General features: G+C 43.4%; 1 non-coding gene across 1 annotated transcript; it reads left to right on the forward strand.

Moving 5' to 3' along the window:
- The first annotated feature begins 10,256 nt into the window (after positions 1–10,256).
- LOC111748355 (U6 spliceosomal RNA) lies at positions 10,257–10,363 on the forward strand. Its single transcript, XR_002784112.1, has one exon. It is a non-coding gene; the product is annotated as a U6 spliceosomal RNA (small nuclear RNA).
- Positions 10,364–12,938: the final 2,575 nt, after the last annotated feature.

Genomic DNA, 12,938 nt, shown 5'->3' on the forward strand with positions numbered 1-12,938 from the left:
TATACGAGACCAGATGGGCTGCCCAGAATCAAAGACAAGAAGAAAGGAAGGGTCAGGAAAACGACAAATGGACATGGGGAGCCCAGGGTGGAAAGAGAAAAGGGGAGAGTGCTGACACGTTTCGGGGATTGCAACCAATGTCACAAAACAATTTGTTTTTTGAATGAGAAAGAGAATTTTTGAATGAGAAACTAATTTGCACTGTAAACTTTCACCTAAAACACACACACACAATATTACAACCTTGGAAACCCTATGGGGTAGTTCTACTCTGTCCTGTAGGGTCAGTATAAGTCAAAGTTGACTCGATGGCAACAAGTTTGTTTGTTTTTATCAGCTAGATGCATCCCAGCTAAGACATACTTTGCAAGGGATTAAAAAAAAATAAAAAGCTAAAACTAAACCCATTGCCATTGAATCGATTCTGACTTATAGCAACCCTACAGGACACAGAAGAGCTGCCCCATAGGGTTTCCAAGGCTGTAATCTTTACAGAAGCAGATGGCCACACCTTTTGGTGGGTTCGAACTGCTGATCTTTCAGTAAACAGCAAGGAATATTTATTGAATGGAAACACACCGTGCCAACTATAAAAAGAGTCCCCATTCTTCTTAATATTTAGTGGCCTTACACTATCCAGCCAGGTAGGACCGCCCAGATCCTGGTAGGATTACCCGAGTCCTCCCAGGTCCCTGCTTTCTTTCTAGCCTCAACCCAGGTGTCTTCCAGCTCTCTCACTGGGCTGCAAGCTCTGGGCTTACAGTTATTTAAACAGACCCCCAAGCCTCCTGCCTCAGGGCCTTTGCACACATGGCTCCTTCTCCCTGACATATTCTCCACTCCTCCACCGTCTATGACCCCCTCCACCAGGTAACTCCTGCTCAGCCTGCGGGCCTCAGCTCACATGTCCTTCCTCCAGGAAGCCTTTCCTGACTGCAGACGTGCTCTCAGTCTCCCCTGTGCTAACTGCCTCCTGGCTTCCAAAGTTGGGAATGACTGATCTGCGCCCTTATCTCTGCCTGCTGCAGTCTGAGCTCCAGTGGGGCGGGGTCAGGTGCCATTTGCCTGGCAGGTCTCTCAGGTCCCTAGTGCCCCCCCCGACACACACACTAGAGAACACTCATTTCTGCTGACTGAGTGGAGGAGACTGACACTGTGGGTCCTAAACAGGGTGTAGACCAGGCTGCTGTTCTTTATAGAAGTCCTCTCTGGAGATGCGTGCTCTGCAGAACCGAAATGCTGGGGTGTCCACACCAGCAGCACGGGGGTTGGCTGGGAGCTGGTTAGAAGTGCAGACTCTCAGCACCGCCACCCCACCCAACCCCGCGCGCCCCCCAGGCTGCAGAACCAGAACCTGCATCTTCACAAGACGCCCAGCGGTCCTGCGGGCTCATCAGAGCCCGAGAAGCACCACTTAGGCACACCTTTTCGCCTCGCCGTCCCTTGGCTAAGGTCTTGCCCGCCTCTTCTTTCTTACCCTCTGAAATCTCAGGACCCCCAAGAGCAGCAGTCTTTGAGGGGCGGTGAGGCCGGCAGACTGCCGGGGTGCCACAGCAGATGTCTGGATCTCCACAGCCTGCAGGGGCTCACCAGGTGCTGCCCACAGCTAGTGGCCCCTCACTGACCTCAGGAAGTGCTGTAGGAGCTGCCCAGCCCCTCTGTCTGGTTTCATTTTACATCTTCACTTGCCAATCTCTCAGACAGGATTCCCCGCTGCCTGCAGCACTGCATGGGTCGGGACCCGGGTCCCCAAGGGCCGGCACACGGGGGTGGAGAGCCCTCCCAGGGCTCTGAGTGGAGACAGGCAGCGAGCGCAGCTGAAGGCACTGTAGCCCCCCGGCCTTGCCCTCGGGGGCCTTCCTGCCCACCTGCCCGGCTGTGGAGTCCTGGCGGTTCTCAGCAGCAGCGAGCGGGTAACTTCTGCCAGAAGTGGGGGGCCCTGAGAGACAGGCCGTCTGGGGATACCAGCAGCCTTAGCAACTCTGGGGATCCGGCTGACAGCACCCTAACTTGGCTTCTCCTCCCTAGTAACCTTCAAAGCCATGTTGCAGTTTACTAGTAAGAGGCTCACCCACGTCCCCTTTTTGAGGAGGTCAGCAAAGGGGTGACCCACCCTGCACCCTGTGAACAAATTGCCACTTAGCAGATGGGCGGCCACAAGCGTGGAGCGTGTGCGCCCCCTGGTGACCTGCGGGGGAACTCATTCCACCCAGGAGCAGCTCCTGATCCCGGAGCAAAGCTCTAGGCCAGGGAGCAGGGGGCTGTGGAGGTGAATGAATAGACCAGGTCCCTGCACCCCCGAGACTGCCATTCCAGTGGGAGGGAAGGAGGTGACATGTACAGGCGTGTAACAAACAGGACGTGTGTCTGATAAACACGTCCTCGGGGACAGGAGTCGTCTGCTCTCATCACCCATGACAAGGCCTGGCGCCAGTGCACAATAATACATACTAAACGGAAAATTCAGTGAAAATGAACAAAAAAAGATAAGGGAGGGACGGCAAAAACAACTGTAAAAGACTGCTGTGTTGTTCAGCCATAAAAAGGAATGAAGTCCTGGTGCATGATACAACGTGGACAAACCTCGACAACATGCTCAGAGAAAGAAACCAGACACAGACGACCACCTGATGTACGATTCTATTTACGTGAGACTTCCAGAACAGGCGATCCCCCCACGGAAAGTGGGCTGGTGTTTCCAGGGGGCTGGGAGGGGTGAGGAGTAACTGCCAATGCGCGGGGCGTTTCTGTTTGGGGTGGAGGAAACATTCTGGAACTAGACAGAGGAGGTAGCCTCACAATTCTGCAGGTGTACCGAACGCCACTGAATTGTACACTTGAAGTTAGTTAAAATGGTCAATTTTATGTTATGAGTATGTTACCACAATTAAAAAATTGGACAACAGCATCTGTGCTACAGAAGGCTAGACACTTCTAGGGAACCAGATGACCCAGCCAGAGATGCCTGATGCAGACATTTTGGATGGACCAAACATATGACCACAGCCTCCACGGCCAAAGAGCGGTCGGAACATCAAGGCTGTGCTGACGGAAGCAGCTGCGGGGACAACTTCAGGGTCAGGGAGCAGACAGTGTGTGTGATGGGTGGGGGAGGACAGTAGGGGAGTTTGGGAGGAAGCCCTTCCTCTCCTACTCCCAGTCCTCCAGTGGGCCTGCCTCCATCCTGGTTCCAAGGCCGGGCACATGCCTCGGATCTCACTGATCAGACCACAGCAGCATTCCCCTGGCCCCGGAGAACATTCATAGGTAGAGAGACACATGAGAATTCTCCTGGGACTCTCGGCAACAGGTACGTGCTCTTCTGGGCTTGGACCTGGGAAGGCAAGTGTGGCGCCATCTTGCCTCCACAAACCATTTTCCCAGAGCATCAGAATGGTCCTGATGGTGTCCCTGAGCCCCTGGGCCCGGACCTGTCAGAAGCCAGACACACACTTGAACTTCTCTTTTCAACTGGGGTATGGCTGGCATACAATAAACCACACATATTTGAAGTGTTTAATTGGATCACTGATCCTAAGCAATTTCATAATACACCTTGGTGTGTTTGGGGTTGTGTTGGGAGTTCACCGAGCGTCTTAGATCTGAATCTGAGGGTCTATAGTTTCCATCAAATTTGGAAACTTTTCAGCCATTATTTCTTTGGCTTTTTTTTCTCATGATCCCCTCCCGCAGAGACTCTGATTGCTCCTGTGTTAGGACAACTGAAGTTTTCACACAGCTCATTGTTCTCAGTCTTTTTTCTGTTTCGTTTTGGATATTGTGTATTGGTATGTTGTCAAGTTCATTAATCTTTTCTTCTGCCATGTCTCAGTTGCCATTAATCCCATAAAATGGATTTCTCATAGAAGACACTGTGGCTTTCATCTGGGTCTTCCATATCTCTGCCAACCATGTTCAGTCTTTCGTCTAGCTTCTTCGACATATGGACTGTGGTTGTAATAACTGTCTCAATGGCCTTTTCTACTAATCCTGTCGTATGAGTCATTCTCTGGGTTGGTTTCAATTAATTGATATTTCTCCTCCTTGTGGGTCACATTTTCTTCTTTGCATGCCTTGCAATTTTTGATTGGATGCCAGATTCTGTAAATTTTATGCTGTTAAGTGCTGGATACTTTTGTATTCCTATAAATATTCTGGAGCTTTGTTCTGAGAGTCATTAAATTACTTGGGGACAGTTTAATCCTTTCAGGTCTTGCTTTTAAGCTTCTAGGCAAGATTAGAACAGTTTTTAGGCCCAAGTCCAATACTGCATCATTTCTGAGGCAAACAACTCTGAGTACTATACCTGGTGTCCATAAATTATGAAGCTCCGAGAACTGGTCCCTCTAATCCTTACTGGCAATTCTTACATTAAATAATTTTTATTTTTTTCTCTTGTACACACTCATCAGAACTCAGATGAAAACATGAGGTGGACTCTCTCATGTCTAAAATACTCTTTCTCTGTAGCTCCCTCCACTCCAGGACTCCGCTCTGAAAACTCTAGTTGCCCCCCGCCACCCCATCTTGACTCTCAAGTCCGTCTGCAGAGGGATTGCTGGGCTCCACATGGGCTCCTTCCTTGTGCTGTGGCCTAGAAACTCTCCCCAGGCAGTAAGCAAGGCAATCCAAGGGTTACCTCACTCGTTTTCCATCTCTCAGTGATCACTGTTTTTCATTGCTTGAAGCTGAATATCTTGAATACCGTTGTTTATCTATTTTGTCCAATTTTGGCTTTTTCTAATTGTTTCAGGACGCAGAGTAAATTCAGTCCCTGCTGCTTCCTTTTGGCTAGAAGCAGAAGTGTGGACATATATATATATATATATACATGTTTATATGAACCAGACCCAAGCCATGGTATTTTCAACTGCCTCACATACATGGAAAAGCTGGACAGTGAATAAGGAAGACTGAAGAATTGATGCCTTTGAATTACAGTGTTGGTGAAGAATATTGAATATACCATAGACTGCCGGGAGAACTAACAAATCTTGGAAGAAGTATGGCCAGAATGTTCCTTAGAAGTAAGGATGGTGAGACTTTGTCTCACATGCTTTGGACATGTTATCAGGAAGGACAAGTCCCTGGAGAAGGACATCATGCTTGGTAAAGTGGAGGGTCAGCAAAAAGAGGAAGACCCTCAACAGGATGTATTGACGCAGTGGCTGCAACCATGGGCTCAAGTATAAAAATGATCATGAGGGTAGCACAGGACCAGGCACTGTTTTGTTTTGTTTTGTTGTACATAGGGTCACTATGAGTCAGAACTGACTCAACAGCACCCCAAAAAAAATTTTTTTAAAAAGAGCCCTGGTGGTGCAGTGGTTAAGCACTTGGCTGCTAACCAAATGCTGGCAGTCGAACCTACCAGCAGCTCTGCAGGAGAAAACCCCGGCAATCTGCTCCTGTAAAGATTACAGTCTAGGAAATCCTATGGGCGGCTCAACTCTGTCAAATAGGCTTGCTATGAGTTGGAATCAACTCAATGGCACACAACAGCAAATATATATATATGGCTTAAATAAAAATACATTCTTTTTATTTAGATATTCTGTCATGTGCAGTGGGGGAAAAAAACACCTTGACAAACACAGTCATACACCCTAAACTTTCTTGTTTCGCTTTGTTAAAGTGTTGGAAATTCTGTCAACTGAAGATTCACATGAGTTACCGAAAGCCTTTTAAAAAATGCCAGTACTTCAGTAGAACTGAAGAGCTATCAACTCTTTCACATATTAATACCAATTATTTCTGACGGCTTTCCACCTAACAGCTAGCTGACATTAACCAGACTAAAAATGGACATTTTAGTCGGGAGGAAGGAGAGGTTGGAAATTTGGGGGGAAGGTAGAATATGCTTTGATAGAATAACACACCTGAGAGGGAGGAGGGAAAGGCTTTGTTCTGTGCGAGACTAATAAAAAAAAAAGTGAGGAATATTTAGATCAGGAGCCAGAAAGATCCCAAATTATTAGGAAGAGCCATATGAAGTTGGCAATTTTTTTAGGTCAAAATATCAGTAATTTCAAGTGGTCCAACAAAATACTTACTTCAACATTTTGCATACCACCTCACTCCCAGGATGTGGAGCTCTAGCTGGGACATGTGGGCCACCCTTTGAATCTCCCATGGAGCATGGGGCAGTGCTGTACAAAGGGTGGACAAGGAGCTGCATTTGGACAGAGACCTGAACATCAAGATGGAGTCAGCCATTCAAAAACCTGACTAGGAAACCCTACAGGGCAGTCCTACTCTGCCCAAAGGCTTGGCAGTCTCCTTCTAAAAAATAAGCCATTGAAAACACCATGGAACACTGTTCCACTCTGACACACATGAGGTGGCTGTGAGCTGGGGGATGATTTGATGGAAGCTAAATTAACAACATCCAAATCCTACCAGTCCCAAAGGCTATTCCCACCGTTCTGCCAGCCTCCTGAAAGGTCTAACAATCATTCATTTATATTTACTTATAAGCTTCTGGTGATTATATTGGTTCATACCATCAGAAATAGAAGGCAGCATTCTAAACCAATAGAACACAGAACTTCCAAATTTATGTGAAAAAGCAAGAAGCAGAGAATGCAATCTATCAACGACAGAGTGCGGAGATAGGCCAACTACCTGGCCCAAAATGTGGGTGAAACACTAGAGATAAACTTGTGTTCTTGACAATTATTAGGGTCAGTCCTACTTCCACCACCGAAGCTAAAATTAACCACTACTGTGTTTGTCATCCATTCAATGTACACTTATTATTTCAGCAAATACTTATTGAGTACCTATCATGTCAGACTCTGTGAGAGTCACGGGGGATTCCGCTATGATCAAAACAGACGGAGTCCCTGCCTTTCTAAAACTTACATTCTAGCAAGAAGGGAGACACAGTTAGCAATGAAACAACTGGATTGATAATTTCAAGTAGTATAAAGTGGCACAGAGAAAATAAAACAAGATAATTGATATTTTGTTGTAATGGTGAAGGGAGACTTGCAAAATAGGTGCTATTCAAAAAAAAAAAAAGCCTAGCAACCTAGAATTTTATACCCAGTGAAAATATCTTTTAAAAGCAAAGGTGAAGGGGCACGACTTCTGGAAGGGTTGAGTGAGCATCTCAGCAAATCTTTCCCCAACGGCCAACAATAGATAAAACGGTCAAAAACTACCATTTCAGGACCCTGCAAATTGACCAAAGGCATACATCAAATTGAGGAGTGTGTATTTAAGAAAAACTACTGAGCCATGCAAAAATAGGGAGTGTGAGGCATGTTACCCAGGGCTATCCTTCTCCTCCACCAGCTCTACAGCGTGGCAATTCTGTCAGGGTATGGCAGGCCACGAGAACCAGACAGCAAGACATGGGATAACGGGATTTCAAGAAAGATATGGGATCCAAACTCAGGCAGTCTTCAGGATGTGGTAGAGACGGGACTCGAGCCAGGCAGTCTGATCCCGAAGCCTGGGCCCCTCGCCCCTTATGCTCTGATGTCTACGTTGTTGTTAGCAGCCAGTGAGTTGGCCCTCGGCTCCTGGCAACCCCGTGTACCATGGAACCAAATGCTGCCTGGTCCTGCACCATGCCCATGACCAGGTGGGGCTTAGACCACTGTGATCCATAGGGTTTTCATTGGCCGATTTTCAGATGGGCTGTCAGACCTTTCTTCCTAGTCCACTGAAACCTGCTCAGCGTCACAGCAACACGCAGCCCTCCACGGACAGACAGGTGGTGGCTGCACATGAGCTGCACTGGCTGGGAGTAGAACCCGGGTCTCCAGCGTGGAAGGTGAGGATTCTGTCATTAAACCACACTGCCCCGCTATGTTGTTGTTGGGTGCCGTCAAGTCGATTCTGACACATAGCAACCCCATGTGACAGAGTAGAACTGCCCCACAGGGTGTTCTTATCTGTAATCTTTATGGGAGCAGATTGCCAAGCCTTTCTCCTGCAGAGCCATTGAGTGGGTTTGAATTACCAATCCTTCGGTTAGCAGCTGAGGGCTTAACGATCATGCCACTTGGGGCCCTTTGCTCCCACTATGCTTAGCCAAACCTGAGAAATCTATAACATCAAAAATTAGAGAAAAAAATAAATTATGTTGAAGACGCATTTGATAAAATAGTAGCCATTTCTAATAAAATCTCTAAGTAAAACTCTTAAATATGATCAAAATAATTTGCCAAAGGTCAACAATAAAGATCATTTTAAATAGCAAATGCTAATGCGTTTTTTGCATTAAAATCAGGAACCAGACATGGATACCCATCACTGCCTTCACGGCTCAACATTAACTATCATTTCCAGCATATTCAAAAACATGAGAAAATCAAAAAGCCGGCATAAATATTGGAAATGTGGAAAATGAGAATAATAATAATACTTCATAGGATTGAATCTCTTTTTGCTGAATATGATTGTACACCCTGAAAAACAAAAGGCTTGAAAAATAAATAAATGAGATAATTAAGGAGCCTATTAAGAAGGCTGGATAAAAGATAAATACATTTTTTATTTTTTCACGTATAAAAATAACCAACTAAAACTTAAAAATGGAAGGAAAACATGCCATTTGACAAAAGCGATGGAAACTAGAAAGTTAAAACAGAGGTACAAGATGAATTTTAAAACACACTCTCTTATCGAAGGACGTAAAACAAGATCTACACAAACAGAAAGACATACTGTGCTCCTGGGTGAGAAAAACTAATCAGAAAATACATGTTCTCCATCAAATTATGCTAAATGTTTTTAAATATTCCAATTGGATCATGATTTTTTAATTGGATAAAACAATTTTAAACACACATAGAATAAGAAATGTTCAAGAATAGCCATGGAATTTGTGAAAAAACAGAAGGGGATTTGCTTACCAGAGGAAAAAAACATAAAGAGGCTGGAAAAAAAAGCAAACGAGACTGCCATAGAAATAGGAGGCTAGAATAGAGGGCCCAGAAACTTATCCCCTTACACATGAGAATTTCCCACACGGCATGAGCGGTAAGCGTGAGGAAGGGAGGCAGGTAACCTAACGATAACGCGCTCATAACCGGCTACCCACATGGAAGACAGAAAGAAAAGCTGCAGCCCTACCTCACGCTGGATACAAGAGCAGATTCCACATGCATTCAGACTCTTGATACACACAAACACAATTAAAATGTTAGAATCATAATTGTGAGACTATATGTACAAGTTGGCTTTGAGGAAAACCTTTATAACCAAATGGAAATCCAGGGGCTGAGGAAAAAAAAAAAACCGATAAAACTATTTGACCATTATTTTAATTGTGTGGCAAAAATGGCCAAGAAATCAATAGATTAATGAAAGATGAGATAATATTTACAAAGCATATGAAAGATAAAAGGTTTTATTACAAATCAGTACCAATTAAGATAACCTAATTTTTTAAAGGATCAAAGAATATGAAGAAGCAATTTACAAATGTAAAACCAAGTGGTCTATATACAAAAGAAATGATGCTCGACCTTCCTAGAAGTCGAGAAAATGCAGATTTAAAGCATAATAAAACATCGCTGTCTACCCAGTAGATTTTCGAAATGTAAAGCTAGTTACGGTCAGGAAAGAGGGTATTCTTAAACAAGGCTAGAAATGTGAATTATTAATTTGGGAGAGTAAGCTGGCAATATCTACTGAATTATTTCATTTCATTCTGGGATTCAATTTTTACAGAAATAAAAGCATCAGGATAAAAGAAAACACGTACAAGTGTATCTGTTGCAGCGCTATTTGTAGCAGGAAGGAAGAAGTGAATGACCATCAATAGGTTATCAGTTCAGTAAACTGCAGTCCCTCTAAACCATGAAATATTGTGTTCTCATTAGAAAGAATGCATTTATGGATACAGGGATGGATGGACGGATGGATGGATGGAGGGACAGACAGGGAAACAGATAGATAGATGATAAAACATGCGTAGTAAAATCAATACAACCGAGTGGTGGATATATAAGAGCTGGGGGAATTTGTTGACTGGAAGGTAGTCCCATTGTGTATTGCTAAGTCAGAAAAGCTAAATATGGTTAAGTAGGTAATATGATCCCTTTTTTTTTTAACAAACAATAGAAAAACACCGATACAAATTTAACGACATTTCACACATACAAACAACTGTCATTTAAAGGATATAAGGAAAAATGAGTCCATTTATTTAAAAAGTACCTGCCCCCTCCAAAAAAAAAAAAGATTGAAATATGTAGGAAATCTACAAGAAGTGAATGAAGAAAAACTTTAATATACTCGTGCTCGCTTTAGCAGGATATTTACTAAGATTGGAACAATACAGAGAAGATTAGCATGGCCCTTGCACAAAGATGACACACAAATTCATGAAGTGTTCCATATTTTTCACGCTTCAGCCAAAGATTACACAGGCCCATAAAACAAAACCAGACTAAATGTGCACACCAGCCCAGGGGCAAGGACGAGAAGGCAGGAGGGGACAGGAAAGCTGGTAATAGGGAGCCCAGGGTCAAGAAGGGGAGAGTGTTGACATGCCATGGGGTTGGCAACCAATGTCACGAAACAACATGGATATTAATTGTTTAATGAGAAACTAATGTACTCTGTAAACCTTCATCTAAAATACAATAAAAAAAAAAAAAACTTTAACATACTACTTTAAAAAAAAAAAGAACAAATAGAGAGATATACCATATTCCTGGAGAGGAGGACTCAGTATCATTAGGATGACATTCTCCCTGTGTCACTCATAAACATGACAGGGTGACAATGAAAACCTTACGACCTGGTTCTTCTGTAATGCTTTGGTTTGCTTTGCTTCGTTGGAACATCTGATTCTAAAAGCCATGAGGAAAAATAAACAATGGCAGCCAGAAAAAAACAAACAAAACCGCATATATTTATACAAAGAGAAGGGGTACATTACTAAGCCATGACAATTAAAATATCGTGTTACTAATATAAAAATAGTGTCAGATAAATAGAATCCTACAGAAAGCACAGGAATAAGTCTAAATACATAAAGGAGTTGAGTATGTGATAAGCTTGGCATCTCAGAGAAACCCTGGGCAGCCCTTCAACAATGGTTTTGAAACATAAAGGTAACAATAGCCCCAACGATGGACTCGAACGTACCAAAGACAGTGAAGATGCTGCAGGACCAGGCCGCATTCCATTCCGCCGTAGACAAGGTTGCCCTGAGTCGGAACCAACTGGATGGCAACTAACAACAACATCTAGAAAATAAAATTGGATCCATACGTTACACCTTACAGCAGGATAAATTCTAAATGACAAAAGATGTCAATATGAACAATGAAACTATAACATTCGATGGACAAATTATAAACTTGGGAGGGAAAAGACCTTTCTAATTCTGACTCAAAAGTCAGAAATCACAAAAGGGAAACAACTGATAAATCAACTACATTTTTAAAAGCAAAAGACAAATGACCAACGTAGAAAAAATATTTGCAACTCATCGAAAAGGGTGATCTCTGTAACCACAGAGCTCCTAGAAATGGGTGAGAAAAAAGACAAGAAGCCACAAGGAAAACAGGTATAGGATATGAACAATTCTCAAAAAAGGAAATACAATTGGCTCTGACACAGCAAAAAGATGTCCCATCTCATTCATAGGAAGAGAAAAACACGTTAAAGCCACACGGAACCACCTTCACCATCACTCACTTAAAGAATGGCAGAATTGCAAAGTTTAATAGCCCACGCTGCTACTGGAGCGATGGCAGAGCAAGCCGCCCCGAACACCGCCAGCCGGAGAGTGAACTGGTACGAACAAGCCCTCCAGAACATCTCCAGCCGGAGAGTGAACTGGTACGACAGCTACAGAAAGCAATTAAATAATATCTATCAAAGCTCGTCTTTGACCCAGCGATTCCTCTCCTAGGAATTTATCCTGCAGATGTCCTTGCACACGTGCAGATAACAAATGGACAAGGTCATATTTGCGGCCGTGTCAGTGATAGAGAAATACTATAAACAACCAAATATCCTCAACGGGTAACAATTAAATCAGCTTTGATGCAGCCACGCAGCGCAACATTGCACAGCTATTGAGAGAGAAATCTTGACATACGATATGAAATTATCTCCAAGACACATTGTTCTGTGAAGAAAGCAAAGAGAGTATCATGTAAATAAGCTAGTTTTTCGTGTTTTTAAATAAACCGTGGGAAAATAACAGCCTATATTCTTGTTTGTTTATGCACACAAATTATGGCAGGATACATAAGAAACTAATAAAAGCCACTGCGTATTGGGGGTAAGACAGGAATGCTTGGGGAGGGACTTCTCACCAGGATGCTGGTTAGCACTTCTTGGCTTTTGAACCATATGAATGTACTCTGCGTTCACTGCTCAAATAATTAATTTTTTAAAAAACTCACCCCGTGTACATGCACGCACACAGTAAGTTAATGGCAAAAGCTATAGAAAGCTAACCCTGCACCAGGCTATTGCCACTGGTCCCCTGGGTGGGAGGAGGATGGAAGAGAAGGGAGATGGCTGTACTTTTTAATGCAGGTGTGGTGATATGAACCCTGACAGACGAGAGATGCCCGTCTCGGAGTGATGGGATTTTGGATAGCTTTCATATCTGTATATATTGATTAAATTTTTATAATTAACATCTCCTTTTATAATCAGAAAAAAATTATTTTCATTGTTAAGAAAATGTTCAATAAACCAAACTACCATTTATTACTAAAAAAATTTTTTTTACTTTGTGGAAGAAAAGCATTTAGCTCTTCTTTAAGAAGAAAATATAAAAATCAAAAACATGCATATCTCCTTTAATAAAAGGGAATTTCCTTTTTCTTCATTGAAAACACCTTAATGTAGTCTTAGCTAGGAACAATGAGTTCCAAATTCAATTTCATTTTTGCCGTGTCCTGTACTTTTCTAAGGAGCCCTTGTGGCACAGTGGCTGAAGTGCTTGGCTG

This window comes from Loxodonta africana, chromosome 19, assembly GCF_030014295.1.
Source record: "Loxodonta africana isolate mLoxAfr1 chromosome 19, mLoxAfr1.hap2, whole genome shotgun sequence".
NCBI lineage: Eukaryota > Metazoa > Chordata > Mammalia > Proboscidea > Elephantidae > Loxodonta > Loxodonta africana.